Genomic DNA, 24,764 nt, shown 5'->3' with positions numbered 1-24,764 from the left:
TGGTGATTAAGATGATGAGCTAGAATATTGAGGACTTGTTCCCAGAATCCTAACAAGTTCTTAGACAGCAAGCAAGACAGAGCCTTACTATAGATGTTTGGAAACTCAATTGTACTTTATCCTCAGTGACAACTGGCATAAACTAATCCAATCTTAAAAACAATATTTTGAATATCTGCTTGACAGATATGCCAAATACTTTACTTATTTTGATGCTAATTACTTCCAGAATGTGATTCTGAAATTTTTAAACTTAAAAACAACAACAATAACAACAACAACAAAACATTAGTGTCTATTTGGTTGAAAAGACAGCTCATAAGTCATAAAAAGAGTTGGCTTCTTGATTCTTGAGCCAGTTTCATTCTTGTTCTTTCATTAGCTTTTCTTGGTTGGAACCTGTCTATGATGTGGACTATATTTCTAAAGTTACAGTGCAAGAAAGTTATTTGAAATTCACCGTTATTTTTTATTTAGAGTTTATAAATCATTAGGTTCTGAGAAATCTATGTTATTGATAAACAAATCAGGTTACTACTCTAATGAAAAACTCTCTGGTTGTTTCTCAAGTCATTCACATTGAAACCCCAAATCTTTGCTGTGGTCCACCCAGTTATCTGCTCCAACCCCATTTCTTACCAGCCTTTTTCTTACTGTACTCCACCACTTTGCCTCCTTGGGCTCAAACACAGTGGGTCTTACTCCTGACTGCATATTAGATTCCCTGGGATATCTCTTAATAGTGATGCTCAGATCTCTACCTCCAGGCATTCTGCTTTAATCAATCTATGGTGCAGCCTTTCACACTGGCATTTTCAAAGGCTCTTCTAGTACTTCTAAGCTGCCAGCACCTGCAGGCAGTAACAACACGCTTACAGTGTGCACAAGCCTGGCAAAAACTGTGGTTCTTGAAACATATTGGATTTGCTTGCTACTTACAGTGCTTCTTCAATGCTACTTACTTACTTAAAAAACATATTTGCACATATTTTGCAAATACGTCTTATGCTGTTGAATTATGTTCATTTTTTTATTTTTGAAAAGTTGTCACTGAGAATTTGAGTTGAGAATTTGTTAACATTTTGGGAAAAATGGTTATTTCACGGAGCAGAAGGATGTAGACAGCATTTAGGCAGTTTCAGGAACTTGAAAAAGCTTAATGAACCATGAAGATTAACACAAAGCCCTTTCCTTAACAGAGGTAAGTTATTTCCTGGCTTATAGTTCAGTATTTGTCCTGTTCATCTGGGAATAACTCGTTCTCACACTGACCTCCTTCTATTCAACCTTAATTTCTGGTAAGAAAATTTAGTGGGTCATACTAATCTGCCTTGACACAGAATTGTAATTTAAGCAGAAGGAGACAATTCAGACATCTCTTCCTGAGGGTACCCAAGGAGCTACATGTCCATCAAGACCTTCGAATAGCATCTTTAATCATTTTGTTATAAAAGTTAATCATATATTTCATCATAAATTTGGTTCATTTGATTTCTTTGGTGTTCCTGGGTGAATGAGGAAGAGAACTGGCCTTGAATTTTCCATCCTGAGAAATTACATTTATTCTCATTCTTTGTACAGAAAAAGGGGTTTATACCTGTTCCAGGGTCAACAAGAAGTGGAGCTGGATATGGCTCAAAACTCTTGTGGCAACTCAGCCTAAGCCACAGTTAATTTTAAATTCTAGTATTAATTAGGACAGTCAAATGTGAAACATTCACAAGAGGAACGAGGAAGAGTGATTACATGTGATAATCTGGGGAGTTGAAGATTCAGGAGGCCCTGGCAGGAGATCATCCCCTTTTGGATCGCTAGGAATTTGATAGAGTAGTACCCACAGAAAGTGGGAAGAGCTTTCACAGGGAAAACATTTTGGGTTCAGCTTCTAAAATCCAAACTCACTTGGCTGCAGGTTTTTTTTTTTTTTTTTAAGTAAGTAGCATTGAAGAAGCACTGTAAGTAGCAAGCAAATCCAATAAAGGCAAATTAATTCCCAAGGCTGGTTTCCTTTCCAGCACAACAGCACTTCAGAAAAAGACCAAAGTAAGATTAAAAGAGGTTGAGCATAAAACAGTAACATCACAGCTTTTTTCCTCTTTCTTGGTCATGAAGTAGAAATTTGGGACTCTAATTTTGGCTGCCATGCAAATCTTTGGATCCAGGAGGGCAAGGAAATTGCTCTGTTTAGCATAATCCCAGAGACCACTGTGAGGGACTGTATGAACATCTCACAGTTGCCAGCTGAGATTAAGCCAACTCACAGCCATCCAGGTTGGACCTGCAAGAAAAATCATGTGAGCAGAGGGACATGGACACCTTATGTAGAAAAATGGCTTCATTCACTAAGTATCCCAGGCGATGAACGGACACTGACATCTCAAATGTCTTCCTGCATTTTTCTTGATGAGACATTACCAAGCTATTACTTCTCTTGCTGAATTAAAACTTATTTTCACAGATTTCTGGCATAAGCACCATTGCATGTTATGTCATAAAAGTATCATCTTTGTATTTAGAAAGGATCTGCTCTGATCATTACGTAATAAGAAACATAATCAAGCAGGAGTACAGGTGAATTGTAAAACTGATCACTGAAAAGCCATTTTTCACCCAAGCTTTATAAAGAATTTGGAAATACCAAAGCCAAACCCTCTAAGACACTTCCTCAGGCAAGAAAACTAGCATTAACATAAGCAAAAAGAGAAGTAATGACTATATACTCACCAAATGGGCAGGTGCGACAATGGAGGTCTGGCCCCTTACCTTTTATAGACTGTAGCTTCCACATTCACCCCTTTTGCCTGTGCTGCTTTATTATGGCTAAGTGAGATTGGACCCTGAGCCTCAGCTCCTTAAATCCGGTGGGTGGGGCTGATTAATGGTAGGAATAATGATCATGAAAGGAAGACGAAATTCCTTCAGAGGTTCTCCACCATCTGCCTCAGGTTGCTCAACTTCAGTAAACATAAGAAGCAGCAGAGGGACTTGATACAAATACAGATCCTCAGGACCCATTTCCTTGTTTTGATTGAGTAGGTCTGGTTTGGGGGCTGGGATTTGCACTTCAGTGGGGATTCTCCCCTGCCTTTCTTTCTAGCTTGATTTCAAACCAGACCATTTCTTCTCCTATGTTGTAGACTCCAGCCAAAACAAATTCTTTGGAGTTCCAAGAATCCTGTGATCTGTATCATGCCTTTGTTTATACTTGGCATGGTTTCATCTTCCCCTTTCCTTCCCATAACACACATGTACACCTGTGTGATGGACACACATTAAAAAGTAGCAGACAGTGTCTCCTTTTTCCTGTCTCCTTTCTTGGGAATCCCATTCAATTTGCAGTCTATCCATTTTGGCATTTGATATTACACAATGATGTCTTCTCACATGTTGTTGCTTTGATTAGACTGTGAACTTCTATATGTAGGGACCATGCTTATTTATCTTCATATTCTCACCTATATAATTCTGAGTATAGCATCTGATACTTAATAAGTGCTCAATAAAAATTTGTTGAACTAAATCAAATGTTTGCTGAGACAAAGAATTAAAGACTCTAGCTCATAACTTGTCCTTAAATAACCAAAACTTGACAGAATGAGGATAATGAAAATTTGCCGAGCTAGAAAAATGACACCATGAAAAAAGTTCAGTTAAATATAAAGTTATAAAATAATTGAGGAAGAATAAGTAAATGTAATCTTGTTCTTCATGTGAACTCCTAAGTAAAAGCATAATCTCAGAGACCACAGTGAGGAATTAAAATATAGTTTCAGGTTTATAGTTAAAACATAGCTTAAGCTTACTTTTAGAAATCAAATCACTCAGGATCAAAAATAAGCAGAAGATTCTATCCTAATTAAAAAACAAACAAACAACAACAACAACAACAAAAACCAAAGGCCCGTTTTTTTCTTTTAAGTTTGTAGGATAAATCAGACCCAATTTCAAAGCAACATAAATAATATTGTTTTTTCCTTTTCTTTTAGCATCAAATTTGATTTTCCTTTCTCTCTAAAAAGCTGAGCATTGAAAAGTGTCTGTAAAGCAGCATGAAGATTCCTCAAAAAACTAGCAATGAAAGCACCATTGGACCTAGCTATCCCACTCCTTGGTGTTTATCTAAAAGAACTAAAATCAGAATGCTATATAGTGATAAAGACACCTTAGTGTTAATAGCAGCACAATGCACAATAACCAAATTATGGAATCAGTCAATACATAAATGAATTAGGAAAATATTATATATATATTACTAAATAATATAAATATATATTACTAAACCATAAAGAAAAATGAAATTATGGCATTTGCCAGTAAATGGATGGACTAGAGAGTATCATGCTAAGTGAAATAAGCAAGAATCAGAAAACTAGGGGTCAAAAATGTTTTCTCTCATATGTGGAGGCTAGAGTGAAGTAAGGGGAAAAGAGGAGCAGGGGTGTTGGGTATCATACAGACATAGGGAAGATAGTTGAGTAGAAGGAGATTGAGAGGGAAAGAGGAGGAAAAAGAAAGGGGAGGAAATTCAGAATGAATTTAACAAAATCACTTTATGTGCATAAAAAATATGCCACAGGAAATTTCATCTTTATGTATAAGTAGAAATAACCCATCAAAAATAAATAAATAAGTGAAAGGAAGATCAGTAGATTAGAGGAAGGAGAATAGTGGGAGGGAAGAGGGAAGAGAGGAGGAGAATAGAGACTGAAATCAAATTTCATGCATGTGTGTTTTGTCAAAATGAACCCAACTGCTTTGCAAAATTATAATGTTCCAATAAAAAAGAAAGAGGAGGCATGAATAGAGATGTAGTTATTTCTTTCACTGGAAAGCATTAGAAAAAGGAGATTGCGAATGGAAATCGAAATTCTGTATTAGTTGTTGGTGAAGAAGATGAGACAGCAGGCGTGAATCCATACCCACATGTCATGTCCACACTGCTGAGGGAAGGACAGGGGCATACTTTGCTATCTTGTCTACTGTCTTGGTAGGTTGCTATTATGGGTGTTTAAGAAAAAAAAAGGAAGACATTGATACAAAGCAGTTTTGATAACAAAGCTATGCTAATGTGATAGAATATCCATTGAACAGATAAACTGGAAAAATAATAACAATAGAATATCAAGGGGTAAGCTGTTTCTAACACTGCCTATACATTTTTTTTTCAAATATTCTTGGGATACTACCAAATTCCTAGTAAGATACTTTTATTGATCTCTTGGTGAGCATAGAAATGTATGAATTTGTGATGTCAGAGATTTGTATTTGAGTGCCATAAAGAAAGAAATTTCTATCTAGTCATTGAATCTGTTCAGATGGTGACAATTTTAATATTTCTCTGAAGACTGGTGTTATTTTTTCAAAGCCAGAACTATTTGAATACCTTGTGAAAACTTGGAAGGTTTATTCTTCCTGCTGTTAGCTTGACTGTGGAGTGAAGCACATGAGCTTTGGAAGGAGGTGGACTTGTGATTCCTGCTTCTACCAGTTACTAGCTGTGGGCTGTAAGACAAATTGTTTTAGTTTTTTGAACCTCAGTTGCTGTGTTAATACTTGTGCATTAGATTTTTAAGAACTGAGTGTGATATATGTAAAAACATTCCACTAGTACAAAATTTGATACATGATCTTCAATAAACACTAAATTAATTTTGTTACCATGTGCTTTGGTTAACTCAATTACTTTTATATTAAAATCAAACTTTTTATATTACAATTCAAATTTTTAACCTCTAGATATTAGAAAAAATATCCAAGTTGTGCTTGTATTTTTTATGCTTGTGTCTTCTTTCTTGTTTTTTTTTTTTCTAGAAGTTTTTCAGATCCACTTTTTAACCTTGCTCAAGTTACTGATGTATCAGGGTATACTAGGGTGTGTATCAAGAGATGTCCCTATCTCTGTATTTGCTTCTGAATTTGCATGATTTCTATGTTTTCTCACAACCCAGTGGTATCTAGAGTTGATACAAACTATATTTACAATTTAGTTTTTCTCTTTTTTATGGACTTGAGCACTATGTCATCTGAGGCAAGTTGTTTAGAACTCTAATCCTCCCTTAGTCTTCAGGACTAAATTCTGAAACATCTCAAGTCCTTGAATGTTCAAACACATATAAATACTGGAATTTTACTAATTTTGTCACATTCAGTTGTCTTAAACATCCCCTTTTTTGGAAATTAACTTAAAGGCAGGGAATCTACAAAAGTCAATTGGAAAAGTGCTGGTATATAAGAGGACTCATAAGAACCCAATCAATGTTTCTTTTCTGTATCCTGATTTCCTAGCAGTTGTATTGAATGCCTGAAAGCTCTCCAAATGAACTACTGTTTGATTTCTGGTTGGGGGGTCACTAGCCAAGCCATAACCTTTCTCAGGTCTATTTCCTTTTACCTTGTCTTCTTGTTCTTTCTGTGATCGAGACTGAATCCTCCAAGGTTTGAAAGAGAGCCAAACATTATTTATTATTTTTGTAGCCTTGTAGGCATTCAGAAAATGTTTGGCTTCAAGTTGGTTTCAATAAAATAGTTGGCTAGAGTTACAAATGAGCATTTTGGCTGGAATTTTGTTAAATACCAGTTTGAAGTTGAATTTTGGTAAAGCTTCCCTGAATACATCTATCTTTGTCAATGGATCTGTTTGTTTATTAAGTGCATACTTTCTGGATTTTTGTGGGAAGAGAAGGTCAGACAGAGGAGCATGAGGATTAGAAATGATTACGAATAAAGAAAGGGATTCATGGAGAATGGTGTCTAGAGATAAGGCGTTACAAGAAGGGAGTTTGAGTCATACTGTGCATAAGTGGGTGTCCAGCCCAAGGCCAAAGCAGAACTGCCATGAAGCTAAGCTTCCCATTGGCGTGTTTTCCACATTCTGAAGGGTGGTCACAATTAACAACAAAGCCTAAGTGCTATTGATACAAAGGATGGACTCCATGGGATAAACTTTATCCTTCTTTAGTTTTAGCTTCTTCAAAGCTATAAAAAGAAGCCAGCCCTACTACAAGGGATTTGTTGCTGTCTCCAAAAGTGGAAGGTATAGCGATAATGACTTAAGTAATTAGAAATTAATTGCTATTAAAATAGTCAGGGGTTGCCTATGTACATTTGGGTTACAAATCTTAACACCTGGTGTATGCCACCTTCCCTTTCTTAAAAAAGAAAGAATATTTGAAGTTTCTCTTTTGAAGACTAGAGATAGCACCGACTAACTCCAGGGACATGAGCCCTGGATCTGGCTCAATAGTTTTGTTGTTCGAGTAATTGGATCATCTTGGACCTACCTTCTTTGATAGAGCACACCGACAGTCATAGAAGAAAGGAAGTTAATTCTAGAAATTTTTAGGCGAGACTGTTCAGAATCCAGGCTTCTGAAGATTCTTGCAACAGAGAAGTTTCTAAGAAGAAACTTCCAGCTTTCTAAGTGGATACTTGGTTTGGGAGAATGGAAGAGAAACTAAAAGCAACAAACACAAAAGAATAGAAGATAATTAGACAGTTGAAGCTGACAAACCCTTAAGTCTCAATGACAGAATGCTGAACAAAGGTTGCAAAAGGGTTGACTTACCCATTATCAGCTCCTCGGAGCAAGGACCAGGTTTGAGATGTTGGCTGGAGTTCTCACAGTGCCGAATGGGACTGGTGACTTCTTATTGAGGGGTTGAGTGCCATGCCACAATCTGGCAGGATTCGCATCCTGCAAGAAGGTGGTTATTTAGAAGCAAATGCATCCACTTGGTCAGTGACCCAGCAAAAATGTTCAACTCCCTATAAAAGCTCCGTTTCCTCATTTTAGAATGAGATCCCAAATCTATATCATAGGATTGCTAGGGGTTTAAATAAGACTATTTATATAAATGCGTAATAGTGTTTGTTATGAAACTATACTACAACGATTAACAATATCAAAAATTGCTATTAAATGAGTGTCTACTATGTGCCTGGGTTTGGATGAAGAATTTTCTGTACATCACCTTAATTGATCTTGATAACAACACTATCAGAAAAATTCTTAAATAACAAATGTATATGGGAGAATGTCTCATAGCAGTACTTTCCCAGGGAGTTCCAAAGCAACATGGGACCCATGTTTCAGAAACAAAAGTTCCAGAAATATGGTGAGGAAAGGGGAAAGGGAGAGAAATCAGGAGGCAAAGCCATTTTTAAATTGTAAGAGTACTTTGTGAAGAGGGGTCTGAGAAAGCCACCTGTGAAAGGACACTTGGAGATTTGTGGGGTAGCAGCAAGAGTGGCTAGAGATAGTGCTGCGAGGAAGAAATGAGAGGAACATTCTCTACTTCATTGGAGATATTAAGGGAAGTTCAGGACCTATGAGAGAGGACAGGGGCCCATAGAGTGAAGAAAGCCCACTGGGCATGGTAGTGCACGCATGTAATCCCAGGGGCTCGGGAGGCTGAGGCAGGAGGATTGTGAGTTCAAAGCCAGCCTCAGCAATGGCGAGGCCCTACACAACTCAGTGAGACCCTGCCTCTAAATCAAATACAGAATAGGGCTGGGGATGTGGCTCAGTGATCGAGTGCTCCTGAGTTCAATCCCCAGTACCAAAAAAAAAAAAAAAAAAAAAAAAAACAAAGCAGTTTTGATAACAAAGCTATGCTAATGTGATAGAATATCTGATGCCTAAGGTCTCTAAAACCACTTTATCAGGTTGAAGAATTAGTTTACAGGGTGAGCAGGGAGGGTCCTTGGAGGGGGAGAAAAACTTGGGCAATTGTGGGCTTGTATATGTTTGGGGAGAAGATGCTAGGATAAGATTCTTCAAAAATACATATTTTAAAGTTATTTTATTGAGGTAAATACACTTAGAGGAAAATGCAGGAATCACAAGTGTACAGTTCTGATGAATTATCATAAAGTGAACACACCCATGTAACCACCACCCAGGTCAAGAAAGAGAACATTACCATCTTTATAAATATTTACTACTCAGAGTTTTCACATGTTTGGTTTCTTAAATGAATTTGTGTCCTTCCCACAAAGATATTTAAAGTCAAATGTGAACAGTTAGGACATTTTATGCATGAGTGAGAAAAGAGGGCTTGTTCTAAAAAATAACTTGTTGGAGAAAACATTGAAATCCATAAAATTCCATAAAAGTGAGATAGGAAAATCAGCATATCATTAAAACCTGAAATAAAGGATAATTTTAATGCACCTTCCAAATCCAAGAGGGTTGAAAATGGAAGTTCAAAGAGGAATTCCCATTTTTTTTTTAAAGGAATGTGTTGTTTAAAGCCTTCAAGAGTATACAGCTTTTGGCACTGTTCCAAACACATTGTGTGCTCTACAAATATTTTTTGATAATGACAATGGTGATAAGTTACTTTTAAAATATATAATTCATGATGATCTCCTTAAAGCAATAACCTGTGCAAAGAAATAATGACTTGGAGTTCTTCTGAAATTCCTGGTTGGAGCCTTGAGAGACGGAATATTCTGTGTGTATTAGTAATGATGTTTTACACCCCAGCAGAAATTCTTCTGCCCTTTACCTCCCTTCTTCCTAACAACAAAACACAGTTCTGAGTTTTGCAGAGATAGAAGGAGGGAAAGAAAGTAAGAAGCAAGAGATTGAGGAGAAAAAAATGTTGAGCCAAAGACACTCCAAAAAACTTCCTTTGTACTTTCTTTTGTGTCAAGGAATCAATATTACAACTTAGTGTAGCAATTAATCATACCTTTTAGCAAATCAAATTTCATCAAACACATATTTTATTTTGATAGATAGTCAATTTGTGAACTGAAAAGGGTTCTCCATGGCATCTATTGATGATGAGTGATCAATAAGATAGAAAATAAAAAGCATTTGCCAGGCATTTGTCTGCTTTTTTGCAGACTCTCATATTCTTAATGGAGCCTTCTGTTGAAAGTTTACAGAAGACAGAATTTACATGTAATGTATAACTTTGACAATGAATAATAAATAGAGAGCATTTACCTGTTTATAAGTGCTAAACCAAATCTGGTTTTATGAACTCCCCATATGATCCCTGCATTGTCACAAATACATTGATGATTTGTTTTGTCTTAATTTTTTAAAATTGCCAGAGATCTTTGGAAGGGACAAGGCATCTATTTCATAAGAATGTATGAAATTTATAGTTTGCTGTGTCCTCAGCATTAGAAATGGGTGATTTTAGCATTTAGCCATTAGGGTTAATTAAGGTATAAATAAATTTAGAATTCATAAGAACCTTCCTAGATGTCCACTTTAGCCAGCGGATTATAATTGAGCAGGTTTGCTTTCAGATCCACTACTTGGCTATGACAAAGTGAATAATGCTGTAGAGCACCTTTTATAAGAATACAGGCAATTCAAGTAAATTCTTCAGAAATAAGTGAGATGTGGTACAAAGAAAACTGAGACCTACTTTCAGGTTTACCATTAATTAGTTGTATGACCTACGGCCACTTTATCTTTGGGCAGTAGTTGAGATTATGGGCTTTGGGATCAATTAGACATGGTTCAAGGACCTAAGCATACCTACAGGAGCTTCAGATTTTTTTCATCTGCAAAATGGGCCCATTAACAGTCAAACTTCATACAAGGTTGTTATTCGAACAAAATGGAACTGTGAAGAAAATGCCTACCACAAAACCAGCGATCATTAAGTAATTGAATTGGAATAAGTGGTCACTAATTTCCTTTCCAGATCTGAATGTTACAATTCTATGAATGGTGGATCTTCTAAACTGTCTTGTCAAGATTGTGGCCAGTTAGGAATTTCAGGTCCCTGAGAGGTGGCATGAGGTAACCCAGCTTTACTTTTGCGTAGACCCTTGGACATTGGAATATTTTAGTTATACATTTATTGAAAACCTTGACATCCCTTGAAAGAAGAGGAGAAAACTGTCACCCAGTCAGAAGAGGAGAGACCATGTGGACTCATCTGGCACAGTGTTTCAAGAGAAGCTGTGTGCTTGCCCTCAGGGTTGATGTTCTTAGGATCATTAGGGTTTGAACCAGGCAGCCTGGCTGGGCCTGGGAACAAGGCAGCTCAAAGACAGAAGGCCAGTGTCCTTCGGAGACATGGAAGGAGACAAGTGATCACTCCCTCCACCTTCTATCAACATTCTTTCTCTTGCAGTTTCTGTATCTATGGATGCAGTCTGGGGTGGCAACAAATAGTAGCTGGAAACCAAGCCATCCCCAAAGTTTGTCTAGTGTCTCCCAAACATAATAACAACATCCTACATCTTTCCAGTTCTATCATTGACAAGCATTTTTTTCCAGTCATGGGAAGTAAACAGGAAAGAGAACACTTTGCTTGTCTTGAAGATGTAGAAATTTAATGCAGAGAGGCTTAGTTTAAGTTGAGGAATCCAGTATTTAAACCATGGTTCCTGGGTTCCATGCTTATTCCTCTTACCTTTTTAATCCCAGATATTGGGTTGTGTAGATTCAGGTCATTTCTTTCCTTCCCATTTATGTCTAAGTTCAATTTCTTTGTTTATAGACTAGAACTGTCAATAATAACTTTACTAGATTTGTGAGAAAATGAAATTAGATAATATATATGCAGTGCTTCATGCTGTTATGGCCGTTAGTAGTGGATCAGGTAGCTATAACCCTCTCCTGCCTGGGAGGATTTAAAGTTCCTAGTATTACTTTCTATTGTTTCTTCCAGTGAAATCCCATGTTTTAAAGATTTTGTATATCAAATTGAAATACATTGGTTAATAACTGTTTTCTTTTATTATCAAAGGCATTTAAGATTGTCAATTGGAGCTTTTGATCAGCAACTGCACTGAAATTGAACTGATTTAATTCCAATAAAAGTAAAGGAGTGGGATATTTAGAGAACCTTTTAATCCTTATCTAAGTAAAAGTACTTCCTTCAGGTCATTTAAAGAGTTTAAAACATCTTGCCGATCTCAAGCATTGTCTTTGTACATTCTGGACATAGTTGGGCTCTCACTTTTCAATGAATGAGCCAAACCTCATTATTACCATCTGAGTCAGTTGACGTTTTCTGTGTGATCTAATTCAATTTTTGAATGTTACAATTTTGTTCCATCACATCATGGGAAATTGGGATGGTCCAGAAATAATCAAAATGAATTCATTAAGAATAAAACTGAAGATAAATTTTTAACATGCCACCAGAAGTTATTGGTTAACAGGCATACCAATCTTTCAGATATTACAATCTGATGTATAAGATTCAATTATGTAGTTTTGTATAAGACTCATTTATGTAGTCATTAAATGGCAGATTTGATTATATTTTTAAATACTTTTTACTCTGAAATTTTTATAAAAAATTAAATTAAATGCCAGATTTATTTTTTACCCTGAGATTTTTATAATATTCAAAAGGGAAAATTTTTTCTTAAGATACATAAATTAGATCATTTGTAACCAAATTTAACTATTTAGAGGGAAAATTTTAAAGGATGTTGAAAGAGACAAATTTATATAAAGTCATCACTTATCTTGCCAAGATACATTACATAGAGAATAAGTCTTGAGCCTTTCAAGTATTATTGGGCCAACCTAAAATAATTTCATTGTGAGAGCATGTTCCTTCTCTGTGTGCAGTCTAAGTGCATATTTTGTGCTCTTAGGAATAACTTTCCAAAGCTGTGTGAAGAATGTAGCAATAAAATCTAATAAGAATTATGGCTCATGATTTGAATGATGTCAGTACCCTTTTAATCCTCCCAAACATGAAAACGTTTTCTCCTCCTAAATAAGATTTCTTAACTCTTTGTTTCTAAGGAAATAAGCAGAGCTCTGAAATTTCATTGGCAAAATAAGAGTTAAAGGAAGATGTTTCTTTCCATTGTTAATGCTTATGCTTATCATTAAGATCATCACTTTAGAAAAGAAATGCATTCTGGACAATAATATCTTTATGAACATATATTATTTTTGTCTGATTTTATTCATACACTATTTAACATCAGAGGATCTCTTGAGTTCAGTGTTCCAGTTTTAATCTTTTTTTTTTTTTTTTAAGCCAGTGGTTGCAAACTTGAGCATGAAGCTGCATTACCTGGAGATCTTGTTAGAATACAGGTTGCTGGGTCTACTTGGAAGGTCCCATTTTGGAGGCCTGGGTGTGTTTAAGAAACTGCATTTCTAAATGGTTCCCAGGTGATGCTGATGATGCCAATTGGAGGAGTCACACTTTGATCACTACTAACTTTAAGCATATCACAAACAACCTTTGTATTTTACAATTTCACTGGTGAGACCCAGCTATCATGAAGCATGTTCTCTTCTTAGTTTAGATGAATTCCAAGTTCAATAAATTAGTTATCCCTTAGTTATATGGCTATAATATTTATTCCAAGTCAAAGAAACACATGCAGGAAAGCACAGTTGATGAAATGGTTCGATGCTCGAAGCTGCCAGACCAAAGAATCTCTACGGGTAAGTGTGTGATTTCTTCAGTGACATCACATTTGCCTGCAGAGATTTTCTAGTCTGCCACTTTGAAAATTGTATTTAGGAGGGAAAATAATTTGTCTTTGTTTTACAGTGATCTTTCTTGTCCTGTTAGATTTGTAAAATCTAATGTTTATTCAAGATTGAAATAGATGGAAGTTGGAATTATAGTTGGGATTCAGATAGGAGTTTAACACCGATGTACACTCTAATTCTGCCACTCATCTCCATGGAGAATGAAGGAAAAGGGGGAAAGTGAAGCTTCTCCAAACTACAACCAATATAATTTGTAACAGTATGGTTAAAATAGGATGGGGAAACTCATATCCATGAGTCTTGAGTCTCAAGCAACTTTATCTACATATTAGACTTTGCATGTCTTCCTTAATCTACAATAATTCCTAAATAATCATAAGAGATGAGTAGAATGAGGAGGTATGCTTCTCACTTTTCATTTCTCATCTGTCTTCCACCTAATAAGCCAAAATTCCCATAGAAGACTTGGAGATCTGATAAACAAATTTAGCAAAGTTGCACAATATAAGATCAACCTACAAAAATCAATAGCTTTCCTATATTTCAATGATGAATCTGCTGAGAAAGAAATCAAGAAAACTACTCCATTTACAATAGTGTAAAAAAGTGAGAATAAATCTAAGGAGGTGAAAAACCTTTAAAATGAAAATTATATAACACCAAGATGGAAGGACTTCCCACGTTCATGGATAGGCAGAATTAAAATTGTCAAAATAGGCATATTACCAAAAGCAGTCTACAGATTCAATGCAATCCCCATCAAAATATTAGTAACAGTCTTCACAGAATAAAATATACTCTTAAAATTTATAAGGAAGAGTAAAAGACCCATAACAGCCAAAGCAATCCTGAGCAAGAAGAGTGATGCTAGAGGCATCGCAATACCTGATCTCAAATTATGCTACAGAGTAACAGAACAGCATGGTATTGGCATGCATAAAATAGATATGAAGACCAATGGAATACAATAGAAGATACACAGACAAATTCCCATAGATATAGTCATCTGATACTTGACAGAGGTGCCAAAAACATACTTTGGAGAAAAGATAGCTTGTTAAACAAATGGTGCTCACCCTGCACAAAAATCTACTCAAAGTAGATCAATGACCTAGAAATTACATCAGAAACATTGAAACTCCTAAAAAAAAAAAAAGGATAACAGTCCAACATATTGACACAGGCACTGCTGACTTCTTTAATAAGGTTTCTAAAACTCAAGAAATATAACCAAGAATTAATAAGTGAGGTGCCATCATATTTAGAAGCTTCTGCACAGCAAAGGAAATAAAAGCATGAAGAGACAGCCTATAGAATGGAAAAATCTTTCCCAGAAATTCTTCCAACAGGGAATTGATATCCAGAATATATAAAGAACTCAAAAAACTTAACACTGAGAAAAGTAATAACACTCAATAAATAGGCAAAAGATCTAAAGAAACATTTCTCAAAAGAAGAGATCCAAATGGCCAACAAATGTATGAAAAAAAAAAAACTCAATATCCTTAGCAATCAGGCAAATGCACTGAGATTTTATCTCACTCCAGTTAGAATGACAATCATCAAAAATACAAAGAACAATCATTGCTGGTGAGGATGAGGGGGAAATGGTTCACTTATACATTTTCAGTGGGAATGCAAATTAGCACAACCACTTTGGAAAGCAGTATGGAGATTTCTCAATAGACTAGGACCCACCATATGATCCAGCAATTTCACTCCTTGATGCTTATCCAAAAGATCTAAAAATAAGCACACTGTAGTGATACAAGTATACAAATATTTATAGCAGTGTAGTTCACTATAGCCAATTTATATATATATATATATATATATATATATATATATATACATACATATATGGTATATATACACAAAAAAGTTTTACTCTGTCATAAATTATTTTATGAAATAAAATTATTTTTATTTTAAAAGAAATTATTTTATTATTTTATTTTAAAAGAAATTATTTTCAGGTAAATGGATGGAATTGGAGAACATTATGCTAAGTGAAATATGCCGACTCAAAGTCAACAGTCAAAGGTTTTCTCGTATGTGGAAATGCACACGTGCACAAGGGAGCAGGGATCTCATGAAAATAGAAGGAAGACCATTGGAATAATGAAGAGGGATGGAGGAGGGAAGGGTATGGGGAAGTACTGGGGAATGAAATCTACTGTTATGCTATGTTTATATATAAATACCACAATGAATCCCGTGTGTGTGTGTGTGTGTGTGTGTACATTAATTAAAATTACAGTAATAGAAAAGGGACATCAGTAAAGCAATCCAATTGGGAAAGAGAAGAAAGGAGGAAAAGGGAAAGCACTTGGGGAAAAAAAATAGTCTTATAGTAAAGTACACTATAATGAACATTTTTCATAATATTTGGCTTAGTCATGGAATTAATAATTTTATAAAAGTTGTATGATATTATATTGTCTTTTAGGCATATAGCTGTATTTCAGATGAGCTTTTTTAGTTCTGGGTTATATTCCAAATTTATGTAGCAGTGAATCCCAAAATTAGGTTTGATTATGTTTACCCAACACAGTGTCTTGATTATCTGTTAATCTACCCTATACACATCTTTGGACCTCAAAATTACTTTAAAAGTATCCTCTCAATTGCATTATGACTTTTCTAAATAAACCATAAATACAAACTTAACATTAAATCTCTCATAAGTGTGTAGAGGATATAACAGGTGGCCCTGATCTGATTTGAGTGGAGCTAAAATCATGTGTTGAAGTAATTGCAACTTACAAAGATAGAAAACATCTGGGCTTCAAGGGAGAACATTTCCATCCTTTAAAAATAGAGAACTACTTCCTTCTGGGTTATGAAGAGAGGAGGAGCTTCTTCTGGGAATTCCATGATTTTCAGTCTCTTCTTCTAAGCTCCAAGGGATGGGAGCAGTACACCTTGGTTATGTAAGGAAGACAAGGCTTCTTATGCCATTATTAATTTTCTCAAATCACGCTTTTTGTTTTACATGTGTTAGCAGGGCCTGGTCCAAATTATTACTTGTTCCCTTGAAGGGAAACTGAACTGTGAATAATGGAATCATAGTCGCCCTGTCCCTGATTTTTTATCTTGATTATTTCTTTGCTTCATGTGAGGCGTGGATGAAGCACAGCTCTGGAACAGCCTCAACATTTTGGTTGCCTCTGTAACTAGGCTGTTTAGAAACAGGCAGCCCATAATATAGGGCTCCTGTTCATTTAAGCACATGGGTAAATAAATATCACTTCATAAACATAAATACCTGTTATGTAAGCATTGTCGGCTATTGGCATATTCATACAAATAAATTTGTAAGATTATTCCTAGCAGAGACTAAAGGTCTGAAAAAATTAGACAGCATACATTCATTTTTGAAAGATCAGGCCAAGATCTGCCCAGTGATTCTTAACCCTGGTTGAACATTGGAAATATCTTAGATTTATGATATCCAAGCCCCAACCAAGATCTCTTAAACCTAAATTTCGAAAATGTGGATTTAAGAAGTCTCTTAAAAAATCATTGAGAGCAGTTTTTGATTCACAGCAAAATAGAGTAGAAAGTGCAGAGTACCTGTATACCCTCTCCCTACAAATGTACAACTTCCCCCACTATTGACAGCACCTACCAGTGGTTCCAATCGATGAACCTACAATTATAAATCATTATCCCAAATCCATAGTTTTCATTAGAGTTCATTTTTGGCATTTTATGTAGGTTTTTTGACAAATACATAATGATATATATCTAACACTATAGTCTTATACAGAATAGTTTCACTGCCTTAAAAATCCTCTGTGCTCTGCCTATTCACTCCTACTCCCTCTATAGCTCCTGGCAACCATTGATCTTTTTACTGTCTTCATAATTTTGCCTTTTCCCCAGTGTAATATTATTGGAATCATGCAGTAGTATATATAGTCATTTCAGATTGCCTTCTTTTGCTTAATAATATGTACTTGGGTTTCTTCCACTTCTTTTCATGGCTTGGCAGATCATTTCTTTTTAATGACCAATAATTTCCTTTGTCTTGATATATCACAGTTTATTTATCCATTCATCTACTGAAAGACATATTGGCTACTTTCAAGTTTGGCAATTATGAACAAAGCTTCTATAAACACCTGAGTATAGATTTTTTTTTTGTGTGTGGACATGTTTCTAGCGCCTTTGGGTAAATAGCAAGGACTATGACTGCTGTACTATGTACTACAAGTATGTTTAGTTTTGTAAGAAATTGAAAAATTCTCTTCCAAAGTATATGTACAGTTTTGCTTTCTCATCAACAATGAGTTCTTGTGCTCCAAATCCTTGCCAGCATTTGATATTTTCAGTGTTCTGGAGTTTGGCACTTCTACTAGGAGTATGATGGTTGTTTTAATTTGCAATTGCCTAATGACATATGATACTGAATATCTATTATATGCTACTTACCATATCTTCTTTCGTGAAGTGTCTATTCAGAACCTTTGCCCATTTTTAATTGGGTTAATTTTCTTACTATGGAGTTTAAAAGTTCTCTCTGTATTTTTGATAACAGTCCTTTATCAGATGGTCTTTTACAAGTATTTTCTCCTAGTCTGTGGCTTATCTTCTTAATCATTTGACATCTTCTTCTTTTTTTATTTGTTTTAATTAGTTACAAATGACAGTACAATGATCTTGACATATCATACATTTGAATCAGATGGTATAATTTCTCATTTTTCTGAGTGTACAGGTTGCAGAATTACATTGGTCATGCAGTCATGTATATATCCACAGCAATAATAATGTCTATTATATTCTGCAGTCCTTCCATTCCCCGCTTCCCCTCTCCTCCCCCCCATCACTTCTCTCTACCCAATCTAATGTGTCTTGACATCTTTTTTTTAAGAGCCAAAGTTTTAAATTTTGATTAAGTCCAGCTTATCAGTTATTTCGCTCATGAGTCATACCTGTGGTGTTATATCTAAAACTGGGACTGTGTTGACTCATAGTTCAAGTTAAGAAGAACTGATATCTTGACAATATTGAATCTTTTTGTTCATGAAAATGTTACATCTTTCCATTTACTTAGTTGTTCCTTGATAACTTTTATCAGAATTTTATAGTTTTCTCATGTAGATCTTGTACATCTTTGGTTAAAATTTTCCCTAAGTATTTCATTATTGGGGGTGCTTATGTAAATGTAATGTATTTTTAATGTCAAATTTCATTGTTCATTACTGGTGTATAGGAAAGTGATTTGCTTTTATTTATTAATCTTATATCCTGAAAATTTGCTACAATTGCTGGTTCTAGGAGTTTCTTTGATTCTTTCAGGCTTTCTAGATAGATGTTCTTTCATAAGCCAGTATTATTTCTTGCTCTAAATGTGTATATCTTCTATTTATTTTTCTTGTTTTATTGCATTAGCTATGACTTCTAATACAGTGTTGAAAAGAGGTGGTGAAAAAGGACATTCTTGTCTTATTCCCTATTCTTAGTAGGAAATTTCCAAGTTTCTTCTCATTAAATATGATGTTAACTATGGGTATTTTGTAGATGTTCTTTATAAAGTTGAAGAAATTCCTTTCTTCCTAGTTTGCAGAGTTTTTACCATGAATGAATATTGAATTTTGTCTAATTTTTTTTTCTGAATTCATTAATATAATCATGTGATTTTTATTCTTTAGCTTGTTGATATGATATATTATGTAAATGAATTTTCAAATGTTGAACCTGCCTGGCATACCTGGGATAAATCCCAGTTGGTTATGGAGTATAATTATTTTTATATATGGTTGAACTTGATTTTGCTAATACTTTGTTGAGAAGTAATAGTTTGTAGTTTTCCTTTCTTGAAACTTCTCTTTTTGTTTTGGTATTAAGATAATGCTAGCTTCCTAATGCTAATTCCTTAGGAATGAATTAGGGAATATTACCTATTCATCTATTTTCTGCAAGAAATTTCAGAGAATTGGTAAAATGTTTTCCTTAAATGTTTGATAGAAGCCACCAGTGAACCCATGTGGGTTCTTTGCTTACTGTTTTTTAATTTTTGGCCAATATCATGGATAGATACAAGTTATTCCAATTGTCTCTTTCTTCTTGTGTGAGTTTTGGCAGGTTGTCTCTTTAAAAGAATTGGTCCATTTCATTTAGATTATTAAATTTTGTGGGTACATAATTATCCATAATATTCCTTTATTATTCTTTTAATGCCCATGGTATCTCTAATGATGTCTCTTATTTCTGATTTTAGTCCTTATATTTGATATCTTAATCTTATTTTTTCCCTTAGCCTATCTACAGATTGATCAATTTTATTGGTCTTTTCATAGAACCAACTTTTGGTTTTTTGAAATTTTCTACTAATTTCTGGTTTTCAATTACACTGATTTCATCTCTACTTTTTATTATTTCTTTTCTTTTGCTTACTTTGGATTTAATTTATTTTCTTTTATAGTTTGCTAAATTGGAACTTAGATTATTGATTTTAAGTATTTCTTTTTTTCTAACATATGTATTTAATGCTATAAATTTCCCTCTATGTGCTGCTTTGACTCATCCTGCCTCTCCCTTTCCACCCCGCCCCAGTACTGAGGACTCAATGCAGGACCTTGAGCATGCTAGGCAAGCACTCTACCACTGAGCTACATTTCCACTCTCATCCTAAGCATGATAAGTTGTATTTTCATTTCTATTGGTTTTGAAATGTTTTTAATTTCCCAGAGGATTCATTTTTTGACTCATAGTTTACTTAGAAGTATGTTTAATACCATTTTTTTCCTGCCACTATCTTTCTATTGTTGATTTTTAGTTTGATTCTCTGTGGCAAGATGGTATACATTGTTCTGATTTCTATTCTTTAAAGCTTTTAAGGTATGCTCTTTTGTCCAGAATGGTCTGTTTTGGTGAACGTTCCAAGTAAGCCCCAGAAGGATGCATTATTATCATTGAATAAATTGTCTGAGCTCATCTATATCCTTACTGATTTTCTGTCCATTACTAATAAAGAAGTATGAAACTCTCCAACAGTAACAGTGGATTGGTTCATCTATTTCACTTTTCAGTCTATCAGCTTTTTTTCTCAGATATTTTGGCACTTTCTTGTTATATATATACATGCTAATTATTATTATTTATTCCTTTTGGAGGCTTATCATCATGTTATACCCCTCTTTATTTCAAATAACACCCCTACTCTGAAGCCTGTTTTGTCTAAAATTGGTATAACCAGTTGCATTTTCTTTTGATTAATGTTAGCATGAAATATCTTTTGCCATACACTCACTTTTAATCTATGTATTTTTATATTTAAATAGGGGCTCCTGCAGACAATAACAAATAGTGGGTCATTCTTGATCTCTGTTATTTATAGACAGATACCATGGTATATAGCCCATGGATGGTTAAAGTGATTATTGTTATAGTTGGAGTAATAGCTACCATATTCGTTACTGTTTTCTATTTGTTAAAAACAATCCTATTGTTTCTATTTGTTGCCCTTGCTTTTCATTCCCATTTTTGTCTTCCACACTTCTTTTACAGTTTAAGCATTTTATATTATTCAATTTTTGCTCCTTTCTTAGCATATCAATTATGATTTTTTTTTATTTTTTAAAAGTAGTTGCCCCCCCAAAAAAAGTAGTTGCCCCAGGTTTTATAACATACATTTGCAATTAATCCAAATCAATTCATGCTATACAGCTTCATGAGTAATGCAAGTACTTTATAATAAAATATTCCTAATTCCCTCATTCTGTCACATATGTCATTGCTGTTACCTATGAATGCATAAGCATATGTTTATTTGTGGGCATTTATGAATGAAACACAGTGTATGTAACTGAATACATAGTTGCTATCATTTTTAACATTTAAACACAGTTTAACATTTTGAAAACATATATCAAATCAATTAATAAGAAAAAGCTTTTATTTTAACTTCCATTATTCTTTTAATGATGTTCTTCCTTTCTTTACCTTCATCTGGGTTTCTGACCTATATCATTCTCTTCTCTTGGGAAAACTTTTAAATATTTCTTTCAAGGTAGATCTATTGGCAACAGATTCTATCGATTTTTGTTTGGAAAAAGTCTTTATTACTTTTGAAAGGATAATTTCATACACTTGGTACAGAATTTTAGATCGGATTTTTCCTCTCTCAATGTATATATTCTACACTACTCTGCTTGCTTGGTTTCTGAAAAGCAGTCAGATGCAATTCTCCTTATCTGTGCTCTTCCATAGTTAGGTGTTGGGTGTGTTTGTGTTGGGTGTGTGTGTGTGGGGGGGGGGGTTACTATGACTGGGTCTCCCTGGAGTTTTTAACTCTCAGACCTATCCACACTGATCCTGTAGCAATTGGAGTTTGGATTTTCCTACCCAGCACTGGTTCTCAAGGAAGTTTCTGCCCCAGTAAATTGGGATTCTCTGTATTTACTTGTCTCCAATTTGGGGAGTGGGGCAAGGCTCTGTCATCTCAATCTTCAGACAGACTAAGAAGAGTTGTTGCTATTTCTGTTTGTTCATCCTTTTATTTGTTGTTAAGGCCAAATGGTGACTTCTAATCTCCTAATGCAAGTGTCCAAAAATATAAATGTAGTTATCTCTATTTTTTAAAATATGTCTGATGATTGGATAGGTTTATCTATCATTCATCTGTTTTTAAGCTTTAAAGGTCAAAGCCATCTATGTAATTTTAAATTTAGAAAAAGTCTAACTTTGGTAACAGTGAGGCTGTTCAGAAGGTTGAAGTCTGCATGTTGGTAGGAAGAGATCCAAAGCTTTGTCTTCTCAGCCCCTCTCCTTATGGCTGCAGCAAATGCCTTTGTAGAGCACGTCAGTTGCCAATCATATTGGTCTCTCCAGCAGGGAGTTCCTGGAGGGTGGTGTGAAAGCTCTGGGTGCCTGAAGTGTAGGGGGTGTGTATCTGAGTAGCCAATCAAGGAAAGGAGGAACAGCACCCAACCCGGCTTCCTTCAGATATTTGCCCTGTAATAGACACTGGAAAGCCAAGGGGACAGGAGGATGATGCCCTTGGAATCAAAGGTAGAAATCTGTTTGCTGCGCAAAAAGACCATTTTGCAACTTGCCTCCTTTAAATAATCCTGCCGTGAAGGGTGTTATTTAGTTAACCCGGCCTAAGGCGATGTTTTAAAGGTGGAGGATTGCCCTGGTGATGAACAAATATGAGAAATAAACTTCCAGTGGGGCTGGGTTGCCTGCTGACTGTGATTTCCTGATGATCTATAACAATGGTTATTCACTAACAGCTGGCGCATGTCTCCCTAGGACAAAGCCACTGGGAAGAGCAGGCCTTCTGATTGGTGAACCAGAACCGTTTCCCTGGCAACCGTTAACTAGCACGTGTTTTATTGTTTCCAACTGCTTTTCCTGGGGTATTTGCAGGTGGTGGGAGATGCTTTCTTAAAGAGGGGTCATAACCTCATGAACTTTCAGATGTTGTTACAAATTGGGGAACAAAACATTTTTTTTTTCTTTCAAATATTTTAAGTAAATCTTATTAAGTAGCATTTTCAGGACAGATGCAGCCCAACAGTTTTTCTTTTTTCCTTTTTGCCATTATTTCCAGATGTTATTAATTTTAAAGGCAAAGTTTCATATTACAATCATGATCTATAGGAAGGTAGTATTAGAAGTATGGTGACAGAATATGGTTTTGGCCTTTTGAGGTGTGTGTTCTGGGTCCACATTTTTCCGGAAAATGTGAGATAAACCATAAAATTTGAGTGTATTTTTAGTTGGCTTTTTAAAGCTTTGCATATTTTGCCTCTTCATAAATTAACTCAATGTTTTTTGCCTTTATTGCACTTCTCTTCCCATTTTGAACACACCAGAAAATTAATAGTGTTGTTATAAAACACAAAACTACATTAAACTTAATCATAATAGACTATCATTCTATATTTACTTGAAATATTTTGAAAGGACTGGTTAATTTCCAGATGGATAGCTCCCTCTTCTGTTTGGTTTGCAAAATTTGCATCTTTTGAAAGCACAGAAGGAAGATGCTCTATTTATCACAGAATTCTCTTTTGTGGCTGAAAGTGAATGTAGATAGCAAATTCGTAAATTGAAATATGGAGGATGCTTCCATTGTTCTATAATTTGGTTTAAAATAAAGCCATCTATCCTGCTGTAAATGGTGGCTAACAGAAAATGAAAGCATTCTTTTCAATTAATATTGAGGTTTATCTACATCCATTTCTGAAAAAAAATTTTGCAGACCTGATCAATCACCTGCCTGAACTCTATTTGAAACACCTGGATTTTGGTCAAGTAAGCATTTGCCACTCAATTTGCACAGCATTCAAATAACATGGCCATTCTTCTCTTCAACCTGATTTGCAAGCCATTCCTGGTGAGTGTACTTCCTGGGTTTGTGAACCTGCACCTACTGATAAATAAGACCTCTGGCATTCAAATGATCGTCTGCAGGACCTCCTGATTTTTAAAGGTCTTTATGAAACTTTGTTCTTGAAATATTTTTCCTTTGTTTCCTTGGATACAATTCATTCATTACAGCCAGTTAAGCTTATGCTCTGAAAATGAACACAGAATGATCTACAACCTAATTTTACAACCATAGAATCAAAAGAGCTGGTTAAACTATTTATGATAATGAGGGTACTCAGGTCCACCTTTCTAGAGATCAATGAAGTAATAATTTTTGACTATGAAGAGGAAAATGTTAATTAACTCAGACTTATCCTTCTCATTTCCCTCAATGGCAGGTGGTAGAAATTATATAACCCTAATTATATGAATGTATATTAGATGAACACTGTTCTCTCCAGTTTCCTTTTTTTAATTGATGCGTTATAATTATACATAATAGTGGGATATGTTGTTATATATTTTTACATGAACATAACATAATTTGTTCCATTCCATTTGGAATTCTGTTGTTGGGAGGGCACACCTCAGGCTTTTCTGAAAGAGAAATGACATTTTGCCTCATATCTTCCTGTAATATGTCTTTGTATTCTTTCTTATAAGTTTTTATGGGGGCACAAATTATATTGTATTAAAGAATACATTTGAATATTAGTGGAATAAGATCAGGAAACTATTCATTATAAATTTGGAGAATTTATCATATATTTGAAAATTTTAAATTACCTATTTATCTTGAAGTAGGCAAAATAACCAAGGCATCAAGTGTTAGATAATAAATTTCATATGGGATGAAGGATTGTTGGAAACTATAGACCAGAGCACACTTGATTAACTTTTCTTTTCATAGATGACCCTCTCAGGGATCTTTCAGGGTCCTGCAGCTAGCAGGTGTGGTTTTTTTTTTTTTTTTTCTGGCTCCCAGTGC

The 24,764-nt window shown here is 35.0% G+C and overlaps 1 long non-coding RNA gene across 2 annotated transcripts in view; it reads right to left on the bottom strand.

Annotated features, from left to right (window-relative positions):
- The window catches only part of LOC125617165, a 47,776-nt gene that overhangs the window by 11,303 nt on the left and 11,709 nt on the right, over window positions 1-24,764 (bottom strand). For both annotated transcript variants that reach the window (XR_007348063.1, XR_007348064.1), the window contains 2 exons: window positions 7,565-7,693; window positions 7,281-7,453 (listed from right to left, as the gene is read on the bottom strand). This is a non-coding gene — a long non-coding RNA (uncharacterized LOC125617165). The remainder of the gene's footprint in view (window positions 1-7,280; window positions 7,454-7,564; window positions 7,694-24,764) is intronic.

This window comes from Marmota marmota, unplaced genomic scaffold (assembly GCF_001458135.2).
Source record: "Marmota marmota marmota unplaced genomic scaffold, marMar, whole genome shotgun sequence".
Lineage (NCBI taxonomy): Eukaryota > Metazoa > Chordata > Mammalia > Rodentia > Sciuridae > Marmota > Marmota marmota.
This window is presented reverse-complemented; position numbering and strand designations above follow the sequence as displayed.